Genomic DNA, 11,400 nt, shown 5'->3' with positions numbered 1-11,400 from the left:
GATGGGTTTTGTTCAGCAAAGTCAGAGTGGTTCACTTCTCTGGAAGAGCTGTTGCTACCCCAGAAAAGCTAGACCCCACTGAGGCCTCTCCTTCCTACCCCTCCCACCTCCAAAAAGGTAAGTACAAGTCGAGTAGCAATGTAGAAAATGGAGCTGTCTCACATGGACCAACCTCTGCCTACCAGCAGGGATTTTCTTAAATTAGAGTTAACGCTGCTAGAAATAGCTTAACACCCTTGTTCAGATTCGTGTGGCACTGCCTTAGTTTTTGCTGACATCTGCTGGTATCTTCATGAAAATAAACTCTTTGCTGCTACGACTTAATGCTTAATCGCTTCACTTCTAAATTAACTGTGAGCACTGGTAATTACATTGAAGTGGAATATTTTTTTAAATTCTTAAAGTATAATGACTTCTCTTTTTAGCATTCTTAGGTCTTGCCCAGCAGGAGTCAACATGTTAAGTTTAAAGTTTTAAGAATATGAGTGAGGACATGAAGATATACATGGACACTTCTGGGTTTCTTTTCACTGGTTTTTATAAAAATGCTTTTTTTTTTAAATCATCAAACACTTCATTGAACACTTAGTTTGAAAGGTGTAAGAGACTTCTGTAGTGTATATACCCTGACTTGTAGGTTATCTGAAACAGCAAGCATGCTTATGAGGATTGACTAATCTTACCAAGAGAATTTAACTTCCAGAAGATAAAGGAGATTTATCAGATAAAACAGGTTACTAACTCAGTTGGATTAGTAATTCTACATCTTTATGTTCAATTTGAAAGTATTTAATTACAGCCCTTTGAAGTGGCACAACTGAAGTGTATTTTTTTTTCCTTTGAAACCACGAGGGAATAATTTCTTTGAAACAATGATTAGAAACTTCAAGTTTCTCATTTCATATGCAAACAAATGTTTTATTTAAAAGTTGTTGTAATCTTCCTAGACTATGGTTTTGAAATAAATGAACTTAGTGAAAATAAACTGTTTTCAAACATTGCTAAAATAGCCAAACCTTCCAGTTCCCCCAGCTTCAACAGCTAATATGTGAAAACTCAAAAGAGGTTTTGGGCTCGTGATTTTTATTGTAAGCAGGCTGGATGATATGTGTGTGTGTGTATTTTTTTTTAAACAATTCAAAATGCAAGCACTGCTCTGTAAGTATCCCTTAGCTATCAGCTACCAATTGGTTACGTTCACTTGGTGGCATAAGACAAAGTAACCAACAGTGGCGATACCGGTGTGGCGTTGGTGGGTTCTCCAAGGTTCTGGGTAAACTGCAAGTTTAATTTTGGCATTAAGAAAGGTAAAGTGATTCAGGGATGTTCAGTGAATTGTGGCATCCTTCAAGTTTGAATAACAATCTCATGCACTCCCCGAAGGTTAGTTAGCCTTTTGATTTGGCTCTGCCTGTTTTTCAGCTCAGCTTGGTATAGTCGTATATCAGGTAAGTTATTAAAAGAGAGCCTAGAGGGGCCAGTCTGAAATGATCTGGAGAAAACTGTCACTTGAGCTTTTTTTTTTTCTTTCCTTAAAAGAGTTTTTTTTAAAAATACCAACAAGCTTCTAGTCATTTATGGCTTAGTGAATGAGACTATATAAAGAGAATTTCTGCAGAAAATACAGGCCCTACAATCTGGTGCATGCAAGGAAGATTCTTTTTATTTCCCCCCAAATATTATGGCTCATGGCATTCCTAAATTAGGCCACAAGGAGACTCCTATGGGAAATACTGAAAGGGAAACATTCGCAAAGCATTTCAGTTTAAGTTTCCAACTCATCCCCAAAATGAATAGTTGAACAAATGCTTAGTTTCTCTTTGACGTCTTTCTGTGTCAAAGAACTACAGATAGATTTAAGGGTCAGAGGACAACTAAACATCCCTCCCGGACCAGTCCTACCGTGTGACATACCCTAAACCCACATTAGGGGGCCCAGACCTTTAAGGGAAGTGGCCCTAGGAGGTTCTTAACATTCTGCATTTTGTTTTCTCCTGGTCCCGACTGGGCTTGGAGGGAGAACTGATCCAAGGAAAGCCAATCTTCACACTGGACAACAGAGCTTATGAATTGGGCAGTTATTAAGGAAACAGTATCCAAATGATGAAGGTGATTAAGCCAATCAGATTCTCTCAGGAGTTTGAACAGAAGGTAAACGAGAAAAACTCAGTAGTTTGTGCAAGGAGCGGTGAGGTGACAGCATGGCTAAGGCACTATGACGGGCCTGTAGGGCCCTGTACACTCCACCTTCGACGACTGTCACCAGACCTGCTGTCGGGTTAGCACATCTGTTGTGTCTTGAAAACACCCAGTCTCAGTGAAGCCTGGCCACACAGCCAAGACCCCTCTCTTATTTTCGTACATACCGTTGGAATAAACACCATTACTTAAGAAAACCTTAATGGAGAGTTAGCTCTTGCACCTGCTACACCTGCCCTTCTAGTTGAGAGAGTAGGGTGAGTTGTTAGGCTCCTGCTTGCACCGGCACTGTGTGGTTGGAGAACTCTAGACCCACGGTGCTCACATTTGAGCGTATTCGTTAAACCACAGACTGCAGGGCCAGGGTTACATCCAGGGTTTCTGATTTAGTGGGTCTGGAGGAGGGGCAGAGAATGCATACCCAGCACGTTTGCAGGTGAGGCTGAAGTCACTAGTCTGGAAACCATGCTTGAAGAACAACTGCTCTATCAAAAAGTACTTTTAGCTGGGCCTCACCTCCAGAGTTTTGATTTAATTGGTCTGAGCAATGGGAGACCAGCCCTTCTGTTTCAGTGTGGGAATTCCTTGGAATCCAAGTGGGCAGATTTTATGTGTCAACTTGGGTGGGCCATGGTATCCAGTTTTTGGTTAAAGATTACTCTTGATTTTGCTGTGAAGGTATTTTTTAGATGTGATTAATATTTAGATCAGTAAACTGAATTAAGCAGATTACCTTCCATAATGTGAGTGGGCCTCATGCAATCAGTTGAAGGCCTTAAAAAGACTAACATACCCCAAGGAAGAAGGAATTCCCCCTACAGACTGCCTTCAGACTAGAGCTACAGCATCAACTCTTCCCTAGGTCCCCAGACTGCCTGCAGATTTTGGACTTGCCAGCGCCCACAATCAGTGCGAGCTAACTCCTTAAAGTAAATCTTTCTGTGTGTGTATCTGCACATTCTCTTGCTTCCATTTCTCTGGAGAACCCTGGTTAACACAACAGCCTAATTAGTTTCCATTCCCAATTGGTTCCTAGAAAGTTTCTGGCTCTAAATCAAAGAGTATAAACCCTTCACTAATTCCTTTCCTTTTCCTTTTCCTTTCCTTTTCCTTTCCTTTTTCTTTTCTTTCCTTTTTCTTTCCTTTTTCTTTTTCTTCTTCTTTTTCTTTCCTTTCCTTTTCTTTTCTTTTTCTTTCCTTTTCTTTTCTTTTCTTTTCTTTCCTTTTTCTTTTTCTTTCCTTTCCTTTTCTTTTCTTTTTCTTTCCTTTTCTTTTCTTTTTCTTTCCTTTTCTTTTCTTTTCTTTTCTTTTTCTTTTTTGCTTTATCTAGCCTTAGGAGAGTCAATGAATACATAGCTTGGTCTTTTATTTGGTTCCTCCTTGGTGGAACACAGTTGAATTTGCTTTGGGTTTATTCTTCATTTTTACTTTGTCTCCACCGCTCCAGTTAAAGCCCAAATGTTTTGCATGCCCAGTATTAATTCCCCCTTTCGGTGTCAGCACTGAAACTTGCCTTTCAGCCCGTGCAGTTCAGGTGGCGCTGACCTCAGTTTTTGGTTTCAGGAGTGGGTCCATCCCTAAGCCCTGGCCTTTGAGAGTACAGCATCTCCTAAGCTTTAGTGAATGTTTTAAGGGGGGGATGCATGATTAGCCAGGCCAAAGCCAATAAACATCAGCTTTGCTGGGACTAGAGAAAAAGAGATGCTCTTTTTCTCAATGAAGGATGCTCAGCTTATAGATTTAAGACTGACCTATTGGAGCCTAATTTGGACACCACCTAAGCAGAGTCTGCCTTAGAATGAAAACAACAGGCAAAAGCAGAAGCCAAAGACCAAGACACAAGTCAACCGAGGACTTTTCATTTATGTGAGGCAATCGTTTTGGTTTGTTCCCCATGACTGGACATTAAGTGAATACAAGTGGTGACCAGATGGAGAGTTAGCTCTATTCATCTGAAGTTAAAATACAATCAGAGCTCAATGGTAAAATGGTCTGTTTAAAACTCATACCCTTGGAACATACATATATATATTTTAAGGAAGGAGAGCAAGCAGCTGTGACCTACAGCCACATCTTTATTCCACTTTTGAATCCTTGCAGAATCTCACTCTATATCTCTCAAGGATTCAACCTCCTTTAAAAGACAAATGTAGATAAATTCATTAGTGTCTTTTTTTTCTCTTTTTTTAGATTCCACATGTGAGTGACACATTGTAACTGAATATACTTCAATTAAAAAAAAAAAAGACAAATGTAGTATGGACTGTAGTAATTTGCCACTAGAGTCAGAAATTCTATAACAAAAATAAGGGACTCATAATTAAGCTATCAATGTTTGATATTTTGGTTGGTATTACTGGCTTTTAAAGCACTTAGAATGTTTGAAAATTGAACACTTAGGTATTCTCTCTATAATCCTATGCTTCATAGTTAGAACTCAGTCCTAGGTTAAATGATCAAAAAGTGTTAATAGCTGAGTCTGAATTAACTTGTAGGCAATTACCGTTGCCTCAACTTTGTGATTTATAATACACTGCTAGCAAAGTTAAATTTAACCATTACAGCTCCCGTTCTTCTTCCCTTCTGCCCTTAACGACCATTTAATTCTTCGTGTTTGAAGGCAGAATGTGAGGCAGTGAAAGGGAACTCAGCACCGTTGAACATCATCTGTATGTTACTTCCAGTGATAATAGTGCCCCAAAACGAAATGTACAGTGACTTTCTGATATTTGCTAGGATTTTAGAAAGCGGGATATTCTTACTCATTCATGATCAGCATATTTCGGTGCTTCCATTCAGCTCTTTTATATTCTACTATAATAATATATTTTTTAACTATTTAGTTTTGAAATTAGATAAAGTATAGATTATCTTTTCCATGAATTTCATAGGTTCACATAGTTCTGAGGTTTCTGTTCCAAAACATCTATGTACAGATATCTCTGATTTTCTTGAAAAGGGATACAGGTCTAAAATTTAGATAATTTAGAGAAAAATTTGGTTTGTTTAAACCTCAACTATTGTTCAAAACTTCAGGGGAAATAAAGGCACTTCAAAAAAAAAACAAAGTTTTATACTTCTACATTGTTGGCTTTTGTGCTTCAAAACTTAAAATAGCTGATGCTATACAATTAATAATTGGGGCAGACCTAATAATAAAATTTCGGTTCACACATTAAAGTCTAACTCTTAGCAATACGCTACCTTTATTAGGTATTATCTCACTTCATCTTCCCACCTGGCCTACTTAACTGCTTTTTTTTTTTTTCAATTATATAATACAGTGTTATCAACAATAGTCACCATATTTTACATTAGATCCTCAGACCTTATTCATTTTATAGCTGAAAGCTTGTACCCTTTCACCAACCTCTCTCTCTTTCCTCCCCCACAGCTCCTGCCAACCACTTTTCCACTTTTTGTTTCTTAGACTTTGACTTTTTTTTTTTTTATTCCACATGTAAGTGTAAATGACTACCTATATTTACTGTGTCCTTCGTTCATCTTATGCATGTGAAATTCTTCCCTTTCAGGACGCATTGGAACTATTTGATTCTGATGATTTAGGTGTTATTATTATGGTTAGGTATTATTATAGGTTACTGAAGGTATGTCCTGAAAATAAAGATTTTACCTACTTCTACCCCCAGCACTTGGCCACCTCCATAAAAATGGGTAAAAAATTATGGCTCAGCAAGTTCCAAAATGTTCTGCTTCCATTCTGAGGAGTCGCTTTGAAAAGTAACAGATGCATCTCATAAGTGATAACAGCTTTTCATTTTGTCAGTGGGCACATAATTGAATTGTACTTTTGTTCCAACTTTGTAATCCTTTGTATCCATCTATGTTGTATGATGCCCATGTGTCCAGAAGAGGGCGGTGTTTTACTACAATCTTCCACTGAAACGTCCTCAGATTTGCTTTGGAGAAGATGTACATGTAGAAATGGAATTTTAAGGGAGAGTCAAAGTACCATTTGCGTAGTGGTTTGAGAGGGGAGGAATGTTTCTTCTAAATATTATGTAGTGAAGAGAAAATTTTCCGTCTCATTTTTATATAAATTGTTCTTTCTCCTGGAAATCAAATATTCTACTGCAGTATGGATTGTAGTGGAATATTTCAGAACCAGTTCATACTTGAATTAGAAGTATTTCTAATCCAGAGAAAAGAACATGGGCTTTGGTGTCAAACCTGTATTTGAATGCTGTCTCTACTACTTCCTGGCTTTGTGACTTCAAACAAGTTACTTGATTTCTAGAGGTCTCAATTTCCTCAAGTGTAAAACGTGAATAGCGGTACCTATGTGCTAGAGATAACTATCAGGATTAAATGTGCCATGTGGATACAGATGCACAATAAAAAGCAATTTCTGATTTAATAGAAATAGGGTTCCCCGAAAAAATAGAGGACCCCCGTGAAGTTTGAATTTTAGATAAGTGACATGATTTTTTAGTATAAGTATGCCTGATGCAATATTTGGGACATACAGCTACTGCATAAAATACACTAAAAGATATTTGTTTACCTGAAATTCAAATTTAACTGGGTCCCATGCTTTTATTTGTTAAATTTGGCAATCTGAAACAGAAAACTCTGGCACAAAGGGGAAAAAATAAGATAAATATGACTAGCGATGTTAGTCAAGACTTTTAGAACTCTGTTACTAAGTGACGTGACATTTCTAGTACCAAGGAAAATTAATATAGGCAATATTCTAAGTTTTTGAGTAGCCAATCTGAGCCAAGTCATATAAGGTTTTTTTATTTCTTCAGATGAGCCTTGGTCGTTTCCATTCTCTATTGCATTGAACACAGTGCTTGGCATATAGTACGCATTCAGTAAATCTTGTTGAGTAAAATCCTTAGGGAAGCAAGTGTAAAGCCAGAGATGAAACTGGTGAGATGCCGTCTGATAGCTCCGTTTCCACCTTCTTCCCTTGCTGTTCTTCTCCCTGCCCCCAGGGGAAGAAGTCAGCCCCCTCCTCTCTTCTCTGAGTGAAGAAAGGGAGTCTGGCATGTAAGATCTGGGCAGGAGTGAGGATCTCCTGGTTGGGCCATCCAACTCAGCCCCCATCACTGAGACCCGGAGAGCGAGAAGAAACACAACGTCAGGGATTTAGGTAAATGCTTCACTTGAAACTGTTTGATTGTGTTCTAGGCAGACAGAAACTGCAGGGGTGAAAAATAATATCAGCAGAATCCTTTCAGAATGAAACGAGGAATGAAGAGTTCCTGTGACAATCAATGCAAAGGCCACCTGAGCAAGTTCTGACCGTGGCTCGGTTTACTACGTGTCCTTAACCCTCCTGTTGTCCTCCTCACAGTTTCTACCTATACGGCCCAAAGCTCCAGACACTGTTTCTCATACATTCCCCATCAAGGGAAATCCCGTGAAAATTTCTGGAAAAAACAGTTTGGAGTGGCTCAAAATATAAACAAACAACCCTCAATTTAAAAAAAAAAAACCTAGACTCAAAGTTAAAGATTATCTTATTATTTTTTTATAGTATAAGTCTGAGCCAGGTCCCATGCCAAGGTGTAATCCTTAAACAGCCTTATGAGCTTGGTGCTTTAATTATGTCCATTTTGCAGACACATGGAAACTCTATGAGATAGTTTTGTTCACTCTTTTGTCTCAGGACCTACAATACTGGCTGGTATCTAGTGCTTAGCAAGTATTTGCTGAATCAGTTAACAATGTGAAGCAATAAACATAAGCCACACAGCTGGAGGGTGGGGTTGGGGTCACGTCCAGGCTGGCCTAACTCCAGAGCCTACGTTCCCGCCGCTGCCTCTGTTTACCTCTCTTCCGCTGACTGCGTAAGTCTGGGAAAGAAGACAGGCACGGGCTGGTGGAGCTACTTCCCTGAGTGACATTTAGAGCAGGTGCATGCTTGGAAATGACTGGACGTACAGTGATTTCTCCAGGGTAAGTGTTTAGTCGTTACAAATGATCCAGGGCTGCTCTAATTTGGGAATATGTTTACATATCAGCTGTGAAAACTGAAAGCTTCTATTTAATATAATTCTCCAGGCTTTCTGTAATGCAGAATGATAAATTATAGGCTACTTACCCAAAAATCTCTAGATACAGGCAAATGTATTGCTAGTACCACTTAGCACTTGCTTGAGAGCTTCGAGAGTCTCTTGAAGACAGGCAGTTGAAGAAGTTTCCCCCCAAAGAAATGACCAAGCTCAGGGCTCGGAAGGTAAATGCAGTTCCCATACCTTTTAAGGTCTACCTATTCTAAGGTGAATAGATTGAGTTTGTATTTCTCTGTGTGATTAACATCAAGCACCCTGTATTGGTTGAAAAGGTTCATTATCTGGAGAAGAATTTGAAAGGCAAGATGGACAACTTTAATTTAGGTAATTGTTGGATGTGATGGAATGCTCTTCAAATGGGTCTACATGGGGTGGGGAGAGGGGCCAGGAAAAGCACCATCCACTGAGTGCTGGAAAGGCTCTCAGAACCCAAAGACAGCGAATACCTAAGTGGAGGAAGCATGATGTATGGGATCAGAAGCCTTGAGCTTCAGCTCTGGCTCCATCACTTACTAGCTGGGTGGCCTTAGGCAAAATCACTTAGTGTCTTTGAGGTCAGTTTTGTCATCTGTAAAAGTGGCAATGGCCACGCCTAACTTTTAGGGTGTTGTGAGTATCCAGTGAGATGGCTGAAATGCCTTGTAAGCGCTCTGTATAAGGCTTGGAACCATCATCATTATGATGATCGTTATTACTTTTTAAAAAGTAAGAGGATTCGGGGATGAATAAGACACTATATTTCCATCCATTTTTATAGAACCTGAAGTTATTATAACCTTGAGGTCCTCTTTAAGGGAAAGAAGGCAAAATTATAAATAAAATCAAGTACACTGCCTTGGAAAGGGTTTTGTTGGTCATAGTAAATGCGCCTCTCCCTCCATGAGAAGAGGTGCAGTCGTGGTTAGGAGCCTGGACTCAGGAAGGCAAAGTCCCTGGCTTAACTGTGTCCCCTTGGGCAAGTTGCTAAACCTCTCTATAAAAAGGATTAAATAACATAAAATACATAGCATATCAGCACATAGTAAGAAATATATGTGTTTGCCACTAGCATTTTTTTGTTTTTGTTTTTTTGTTCTTGTTTTGACGGGAGGTAATTAGGTTTATTTATTTACTTATTTAATGGAGGTACTGGAGATTGAACCCAGGACCTCATGCATGCTAAGCATGTGCTCTACCACTCACTGAGCTATACCCTCCTCCCCACCACCATTTCTTTTCTAATCTCCTTTCAAGGATCTTTTCACCTGGAAAAATGGAACATAAGTGCAAATACTACTTGAGACAGAGTGTGGTGAGCACTGTCCAGAAGTACAAACCATGAGTTCTGGAGAAGAGAGGTCATATCTACTTAGGGTACCAGGAAAGGCTTCATAAAGGACAAACAGGGAAGGTTTTAAAAGGCGGAATATTCGAGGCAGAGGAAATAGCCCACACATGGGATTGGAGGTGAGAATGGCTGGAGTATTTGGAAGCAACAAAGGTCTATATTTACACACAAGAAAGGAAGTGGGGGATGAACCTGGAAAGAGGTTGGGACCATACGCTGGTGGGAGGGGTTGGAGGGTCCTAGGTGCCCGGACGAGGAGTTGCAGGCAGCGGAGAGGGGATTAGAGCACATAGGTTTGAGGAAGATTAACCTGGCGTCATTCAGCAGGAGGGATGGCGTGGCTTCCGCGCCAGTTAAGTAAACATCCAGGCAGTGGGTAAGGAGGGTGACTGGAGTCCTACACTGACAATCCCGACAATTTGAACTGTGCCACCAACAACACTGGGGAGGACAATTATTTCTTTAGAGTCTGACGAGAGAACTCCCAGTTTGTAGTTTTTCCATTTTTCCCACTCACGTTCGTGGCTGCCTTGAGTTTCCCATTCCATTCCATTCCATCAAAACTAAAGGGGGCCCTTTGGCGCGCCACGAAAGACCCTGGTGTGGCCATGGGCCGCCGCCCGGCGTTACGGGCACTGTAAGGACAAGCTGTAACCAAAGTCTCGCTTCTGCTGAGGTGTCCCTGATGCCGAGATCCGCGTCTTTGACCTGCGGCGGAAGAAGGCGAAGGTGGACGCGTTCCCGCTCTGTGGCCACATGGGGTCAGATGAGTGTGGGCAGCTCTCCTCTGAAGCCCTGGAGCGCCCCCACCCCCGTATTTGTGCCAACAAGTCCCTGGTGAAAAGCCCGGGCAAAGGTGGTATTCACGCCCGAGTGCGGCTCCACCCCTTTGCCGTCATCCGCACCAATGAGCTGTCCCTGCTGGAGCTGACGGGCTCCAGGCAGGCTTGCGCGGGGCCGTTGGAAAGCCCCAGCGCACGGTGGCCAGGTCATCGCATCCATCGGCACCAAGCTGCGGAACAAGGAGCCTGCGACCGAAGCCCTACTGCGGGGCCAAGTTCAAGGTCCCTCCTCCGCCAGAAGAGCCACATCTCTAAGTGGGGATTTACCAAGCTTAATGCAGAAGAATTTGAATACATGGTGGCAGGAATGCGGCTCATCCCGGGTGGCTGTGGGGTCAAATACATCCCTCATTGTGGCCCCCTCTACAAATGGCAGGCCCTGAACTCACGATAGCCTTGGCGCTGTCCCCTCCTTACTCACGCCCACCAGTAAGTCCACTTTCCTGTCAAAACAACAGCAACAAACAAACAAAACAAAAGGTGGAAAAGATGGAGGGGTTTCGGCTATGAGAAAATGTAACTGTCGCCCATCCCAGTGCAGGGTCTTCTCTCACAGGCTCATTCCAAAGGGCTCAGGAGGGCTTCTCCGGCATAGGCATAGCCTTTCTCCCAGTGGGAACTTCTCTCATTCCCTCTTGCTAGGACTGATGTTTTGCAAGACTTCTTTTGCTGCCACCTCTTTGGGTATATTTTCTTGACAATTACGTGCTCTCATGCAGCTGCCTGGCATTTGGTTTTCTCCCCGGCAGGTGGGGCAATTGTGCACACCGCACGACCTAAATCACTGCATGTGGATACCCAGCCACCTGGTCAAAGCCTTATTGCGGAGGACATTTGGAGGGCTGCTCCCAGGTACTGCCACCCCTCGGGGAAATGTAGTTGCTAGGTGTCCCCTTGGGGATTCTGCCTCCTTGGCCTCAACTGGTCCAGGAGTGGGCATCTGACCTCAACCAAGACAGTCAGCATCCTTCCCTGGAATGTTTAGAAC

At 41.6% G+C, this 11,400-nt stretch overlaps 1 pseudogene; it reads left to right on the top strand.

The window, feature by feature from the left end:
* The first annotated feature begins 10,178 nt into the window (after positions 1-10,178).
* Positions 10,179-10,806, top strand: LOC105076783 (large ribosomal subunit protein uL16-like; annotated as a pseudogene).
* Positions 10,807-11,400: the final 594 nt, after the last annotated feature.

Source organism: Camelus bactrianus, chromosome 10 (assembly GCF_048773025.1).
Source record: "Camelus bactrianus isolate YW-2024 breed Bactrian camel chromosome 10, ASM4877302v1, whole genome shotgun sequence".
In the NCBI taxonomy this organism is placed as follows: Eukaryota; Metazoa; Chordata; class Mammalia; order Artiodactyla; family Camelidae; genus Camelus; species Camelus bactrianus.
The sequence above is the reverse complement of the archived record's forward strand: the minus strand, read 5'-3'. Positions and strand labels throughout refer to the sequence as shown.